The sequence below is a fragment of the Suncus etruscus genome, chromosome 3 (assembly GCF_024139225.1).
Source record: "Suncus etruscus isolate mSunEtr1 chromosome 3, mSunEtr1.pri.cur, whole genome shotgun sequence".
Lineage (NCBI taxonomy): Eukaryota > Metazoa > Chordata > Mammalia > Eulipotyphla > Soricidae > Suncus > Suncus etruscus.
In genome coordinates, this window is record NC_064850.1 from 35,790,818 (window position 1) to 35,798,221 (window position 7,404).

Sequence of the window (7,404 nt, forward strand, 5' to 3'; positions counted from 1 at the left end):
TTTTGATGCCAAATAAAGCAGAAGGGGGAAAGCCTGTCTTTGGTAAGTTGTAAACGATTGTGGTTTAGCAATTTTTTTTTCAAGATGTAAATTAAACAAGAATTTTTTGAGTGATAATTCATACAGCATAAAATTCATTCTTTTCAAATATACAGTTCAGAGGGATTTTTTTTTGTATATTCTCCAAGTTGTGCGAGCAGTATCACTATGTCATTCCAAAATATTTTCATCACCCCCAAAGAAATATGTCCATTAGCAGTCATTTCCTCCTTCTTTGACCCCAGGCAAACACGAATGTACTTTCTGTCTGTATGCATTTGCTTGTTCTGGCATTTTATCTAAATGAAATCATCTAATTTCATCTCAATGCCTTTCATTCTGCATTATTGTCTTAAAGATTTATTCACATAGCCCACAGCAGAGCATCGTTATATATTCTAGAATGCATGATATACACTTTTGTCTTTGCATTCATTAATTGATAGATTTGAATATGGCTGTATATTAAAGTTATGTGGAGGTTTTTTATTGACTGGGAATAGATATTTTTAACTTGTTAGGTACAGAGAACCTTATGAATTCCTGAGTGATATGGTAGTTTTTTATGTAAATTGTCATGAGACTGCCATGTGAATTTCCAAAACACCATTTTTATTCCCACCATTAAGGCAGGAAGTTACAGTTTCCTCACCTCTTGTCAATACTTGTGTTTGTCATTTTGGTGATAGTGATGCTGTTATGTATGAAATAATATAGTATGTCTGTAGTTTTTTAAATTTTGTTTTGTTTGCATCTGTATGGTTTTTTGTTTGTTTGTCTGGCTGGTTGGTTTTTGATCATTCCCACTGATGCTCAGGGATTACTCCTGGCTATGTACTCAGAAATTACTCCTGGCAGATCGAAGGGACCATCTAAGGCACCTGGGATCAAACCAGAGTCAGCCACAAGCAAAGCAAATGCCTTATCCACTGTGCTATCACTTTGACCCCATTTGCAGATATTTTTTGTTTTAGATTTTGTTTGGTGGTTTTTTTTTTTTGTTTTGTTTTGTTTTGTTTTGGTTTTTGGGGTCACACCCGTTTTGACACTCAGGGATTACTCCTGGCTATGCACTCAAATCGCTCCTGGCTTGGGTGGACCATATGGGACACTGGGTGATCAAACCGTGGTCCATCCTAGGCTAGCACTTGCAAGGCAGACGCCTTACCTCTAGTGCCACCACTCCGGCCTGGTTTGGTTGGTTTTATTTGGGAAACCATTACCAGTGGTGCTCAGGTGCTGCTGCTGGCTCTGTGCTCAGGAGTTACCACTGGCTTGGGAAATCATATGTGGTGCTGAAGGTCAAATCCTGATCTTTCACATGAAAGCATGCATTCAACCAGTGAACTCTCTCCAGATCTTTCTACGTGGCTTAGATTTGCATTTCCATAACACCCAAAGATGAATATCTTTTTGTGTATTTATTGACTATCTTTGGAAAAGTGTTTACTCATATATTTTCCCCACTTTTGTTTTGGGTTATTTGTCAAGGTATGAATTTTAAATGATACTGTAAACAATGCAAGTATTTCCTGTAGAAGGTTATCCTCATTATTGCCATAAAATAAAGGCCTATCAATAAAGTTTCAAGATTATTTATTGAATTACTTGTTGTCAAAGATAACTAAATGCATAAGGGAATAAGGTCATCTAATCCAGAATGGACAGAAATAATAATCAGAAATAAATCTATTAAAGTAAGTATAAAATTCTGCATCGGCAGTCTTTTCTTTTTAGTACTTTAAATATTTTGCTCCAGTTTTATTTTTGCTTGTTTTGTTTCCAATGAAAACTCTGCTACTGCTATCTTTGTTCAGAAGTCTTTCTTGTTTTCCTTCTCACTGATCTCTCACTCTTTCTCTCCTCTCTCTCTCTCTCTCTCTCTCTCTCTCTCTCTCTCTCTCTCTCTCTCTCTCTCACACACACACACACACACACACACTGTGGTTTATAAAACTGTTACTGGTGTGGTTTTATTCCAGACCACATTCTCCTTCAAAGGGTCCAGGTCCCTTCACATTGTCCCAGTGTCTCCTCCACTCCCATCCATCCCTATTGTCAGCTTCCTCTTAGAAACCTGGTCTCAGTTACTGTTTCCTTTGTGTACTGGTTATTCCCTACTGTTTCTTTATATCGCACATAGGATTGATCATTCTTTCTCTCTCCTTCTAACTCCATTCAGCATGATATGCTCCAGATTCATCCATGTATGGTTTCATCTTTCCTTATAGCGGAGTAGTAAGAATTCCACTGTGAATGTGTACCAATCATGTATTCTTGGGCCTTTGGGTAGTTTCCAGATTTTGACTGTTATAAATAGTGCTGCAATGAACAGAGAGGTCCAAATATATTTTATGAGTACAAATTTTGGGCTCTTGGGGTAGATGCCAAGAAGTAGAATTGTTGAGTCATATGGATGCTCAGTTCCTAATTTTTTAGTTGTTTTTGTTGTTTATTGAGAAGTATCTATATTGTTTTCCAAATAGCTGGGCCACTCACATTCCCAACAGCAGTGAACACAGTTGCTTTTTTTCCCTCACAATCACTTTAGCATTGATAGTTTTTGTTCTTTGTGATGTGTGCCAGTCTATTGGTATGAGATATTTCATACTGTTTTGATTTGTATTTCCTTGATGATAAGTGATACAGAACATTTTTTCATATATACTATGGCCAACTTCTTTGAACAAGATTTTTATTCATCTCTTTTCCCATATTTTGGTGGGGCTGGGCATTTTTTTCCTATTAAGAACTGTTCATATTGTTTTCCAAAAGACTGAGCCAGTCAACATTTCTATCAGCAGTGAAATATATATGTATATACATATATATAATATCTATCATACCTGTATATATCTTGAATTTTAACCCTTTATCAGATGAGTGGTAGGCAAATATTTTCTCCCAGTCTATAGGGTCTTTATTCTGTTCATTGTTTCTTATGCAGTAGAGAAGCTTCTTTGTTTTATATAGTCCTATTTGTTTATCTTTACGTCTGTTTGCTTGGTCAATGACATACAATCATTAAAGATATAGCTCAATTCTATATCACATAGTGTTTTACCTATGTTTTCCTCAACATAATTGAAAATTTCCAGTCTGATATCAAGGTCATTTTGATAACTTTTGTGTATGATGTTTGAAAGTGGTATGAGGTGTTTTTATTTCCCCTTGTGAGCAACTTGTTTTCCCAGCACAATTTGTTGAAGGGGTTTTCTTTGCTCCACTTCATACTTTCTGTTTTTATTTCTTGGGCCACATCTGACAATGATCAGGGGTTACTCCTGGCTCGACACTCAGGAATTACTCTTGGCAGTGCTCAGGAGACCATAAGGTATTGAACCTGCATCATTCACATGCAAGGCAGGTGTCCTACCTGGTGGACTCTAGCTCTAGCTATAGTCATACTTTTCCTTTATTATCTCAATATTCTTTACTGCTGGCTGCTTTTTACATTTTTTCTTCACTAATTTTGGGCCAAGTGGCTTGGTATAATTTTTTTCATATTTCTTGTGTGTGCTTGTGATTTTTAAAATTGGAAAATTTGGAAAATTGTGATATTATTTCTTCTATATTTTCCTGTCCATTTCTTGCACTTCAGTTGCATATGTATTGACTACTGAAAATTGTAAAATTGTGTCCTAGGTTACTGATGCTCTTAATTTGTCTGTATTTATTTCCCTTTGTGTTTCAATTTGGATAATTTCCTCCATTGTTCTTTAAGTTGATTAATATCTTCTTTTGCAACATGTAATCTGTTAACCACATCCACCTCATTTTCTATCACAGACATAATAATTTTCATGTTTAGATTTTGAATTTGGTTTCTTGTATGTGTGTATATATGTATATACATGAATCTTGTTATGAGTTATTTCTGACTTTGTTCCCATTGATTTTTCTTTGCTTGTCTGGCAGTTTTATTATTAGCATCATCATCTTTATTCTTACCATGTTTTGAATTTTACCTGTGTTCTAGATATTTTAGATTTCTAGTTTTTAAGTTTGGTACATCGCATTACATTTCTTGAAAATAGTTTGATGTTTTTGAATCTTATTTTCCAATTTTGTTAGGTAGAAGTAAACTAGTATTTTAGTGAGTGGTTAATTAATCCCCAACCACTGAGATAAGACTTTTGAACTCTCTACCTAAGATCCTGGAAACTATGAGATCTTTCTAATGTGATGGAAGGAAGGACAGTTGTTATTACTGGTGTATGTGGGCCAAGCCAGCAGCCCTTGGTGAATGTTGGTTGTGGGATTTTGGGGGAGGGGAATTTTGTTTTATTTTGTTTTGTTTTGTTTTGGGGCCACACCCGGTGATGCTCAGGTATTACTCCTGGCTATGAGCTCTGAAATTACTCCTGGCTCAGGAAACCATATGGGATGCTGGGGGATCGAACCAAGGTCCATCCTAGATTGGCTGTGTGCAAGGCAAATGCCCTACCGCTGTGCTATTGCTCTGGCCCCTGGTTGTGGATCTTTATAACCTTTCCTGGGATAGCATTTGGTTTTGATTTTGTGTCATCCATAGTGGGGATCTCGGATTCCTACTGGTTTTGTACTCAGGAATCTACTTCTGGTTATACTCAAGGTACCAAATGGGATGATGGGAAGTGAGCCCCGTCAGCCACGTGTAAGGCAAGTGCCTACCTGCTTTATTCTCACTCCAGCCCTTAGAGTGGCATTTTATTGCCTTTTTATGCTTTTTCTACGTGTCCTGGACCATGTCACATCAGGTAGCCTGATGGGACCCTGCTCTTGTGCACAGGTTCTCTCTCCTCGCCTCTCCAGCTTTCCTGCCATTAAGCTTGCCAACTCCAGCTGCCTTCTTATCTATATAAACTTGTTTGCTTCACGTCCTTCCCCCCATCTTCCCTCTCATTTTTGAGTGACTCAGGCCATCAACTTTTGAGGACCTTTTTCCCAGAAGTAATCACTATGACCCACCCTCCCACATTCCCTTTGTGATTAATGTTCTGTATCCACAAGTTGGCTGAGGTCAGAAATGTAGTTAGATTAGAATGTTAGGAGTTTTTGTAAAAACTTGTTACATATTTTGTTTTCTTATTTATCAACTACAATATATTATTAGTTCCTACTGTTTTTCCAATATCACATAGGTTACTGAACAAGAAGTAGAATTGAGGACAATATTTTCTGGGAAATTTCTGTTCAAGCAAAGGCGATAAAGTAAAGCTCACAAAATGTCGAGAAAAAAATGTTGAGAAAAGTCTAAAAATTATGTGTGGTTTACTAGCTACTTAGAGATGAGAAAGATCTGTATGGGTGGTTAAAAATTTATCTTTTAGTATGGTATTCATATCCAAAAACAATAGAGATGACAGGTACAAAGCTTGCTACAAATAAGTGAAGCAGTGTATTTAGGGCAAAGAAGGGAACGCCATAACAATGACAATTAGTAATAATCACTCTTCTCAAGAACTGGATGCCAAAAGAAGTTAAGTGATCATAAATTGAGATATGTAATGCCGAGTTAGTAACAGTATTGCAGATCACAATGTCTAAAAGCAAAAAAGGAAGAAAGAGAGAAACAAGAAACATATCTGCCACAGAGGTAGGCAGGGAAGAGAATAGAGAAAAATGCATGAGGAAAGTGGACATTGGTGAAGAGTTAGGTATTGTACATTGTCAAACGTAAACTCAATCATGAATAACTTTATAGCTTTAATAATTTATAAAAAAAATGTTAGGGGCCGGAGTGGTGGCATGGACCGTGGTTCAATCCCCCAGCATCCCATATGGTCTCCCAAGCCAGGAGCAATTTCTGAATGTATAGCCAGCAATAACCCCTGAGCATCACCAGGTTTGGCCCCCCAAAAAATTGAATTCAATTTGGGGGAAGCTGGAGAGATAGCATGAAGATAGGGTATTTGCCTTGCATGAAAAAGGATGGTGGTTCAAATTCCAGCATCCCTCTGGTCCCCCAAGCCTGTCAGGAGCGATTTTTGAGCATAGAGCCAGGAGTAACTCCTGAGTGCTGCCGGTATGACTCCCCCCCCCAAGAAAAAAAATTTTAAATGCATTTTTTGGGGATTGAAAAGCTAGCATAGCAGGTAAGATATTTACCTTGAATGTGACTAACCCATATTCAATCTTCAGCAGCCCATACTGTTCCCTGTGCCCCATCAGGAGTGATCACCAAGTACCCAGATGTGCCCCCCCCCCCAAAAAATAAATAAAGCGTCTTTCAAAGTTGGACTGAACATATCTAACTGTTCAGAAGAAACTCTCCCAAGCAGGTCTATTAGGCCTGGACCACTTGCGGTGATAAGTCCTGTGCCATGGCCTAATGAGTTCAATGCTTAGGCCAATGATGCTGTATGTCTTATGTCCATCATTGCTTGGGCCATCATACCAGGCAGAGGACAGGGACCGTATAGTGTTGGAGATTGAACTTGGCACCTTGTACATACAGGACAGATTTAGGTCCCTTGGTCTATCTACCAAGTTCTGAAAATGCGTACATTTTAAAGACAAATCAGCTGTGACCTGGAAAATGGAAAATGGCATGCTGATATGAGTCTAGAGAGAGAATATGGGAACGCCTCTTCTATTTATGGTTCCCCATGGTCCCCTGAAACCTGGTGGCCCAGATCATCCCTGGCACTTCAGGGCCCAAGAGCCCAAGAACATAGCGCTGGCTTTAATTGCTGCCCTGGTTGACCAAGAATCACTTGGAGCCCCTTCTACCCCTCCTCAGCCTCCTTAATATTGCTTGAGAGGTCCCAAAATAAAACCCATAAAAGCCATCTGTGGTATCTATATTGTCCAAGCATATGCTTGATAAATTCAGAATTTAAGAAAAACTATAAAAGATGTATTATATAAATATGTAACCACATTAATATCTGTACATATAGGCATATATGTACATATTTGTATAGCATACTCATGTTTTCCTCCCTTTCTTTTTGGTTTTGTTTTTGTTTTTTTTAGACTACAACCAGTGGTGCTCAGGGCTCATTCCTGGCAAGCTCAGAGAGCCATATAGGGTTCCCGGGTTGGTCTCGTGCAACATAGATACCCTGCTATACTAACACTTGCCCCTCACCTGCCTTTTGAATAGTAGAAAACACCATTGTGAAAATTAAAAGAAAGTAGCAAGCAGGAAGACTGTTGCACCATTAAGTTGTGAACTGTGTGGTCATTTCTCAGGTACAGAAAAGATTTCTTAATGTTGAAAAAGAAAGGGCCATGATGTAATAGTCCATTGAGCAAGAGATTATGCACAAGTGTATAGAATAGGTGCTGATTGGTTTTAGAACCTTCAAGTATAATTTCAAATACAGTTTGAATTCAAGGCCTCCTTGACTTTGGGTCAGATTGGCAGAAGTCTAACAT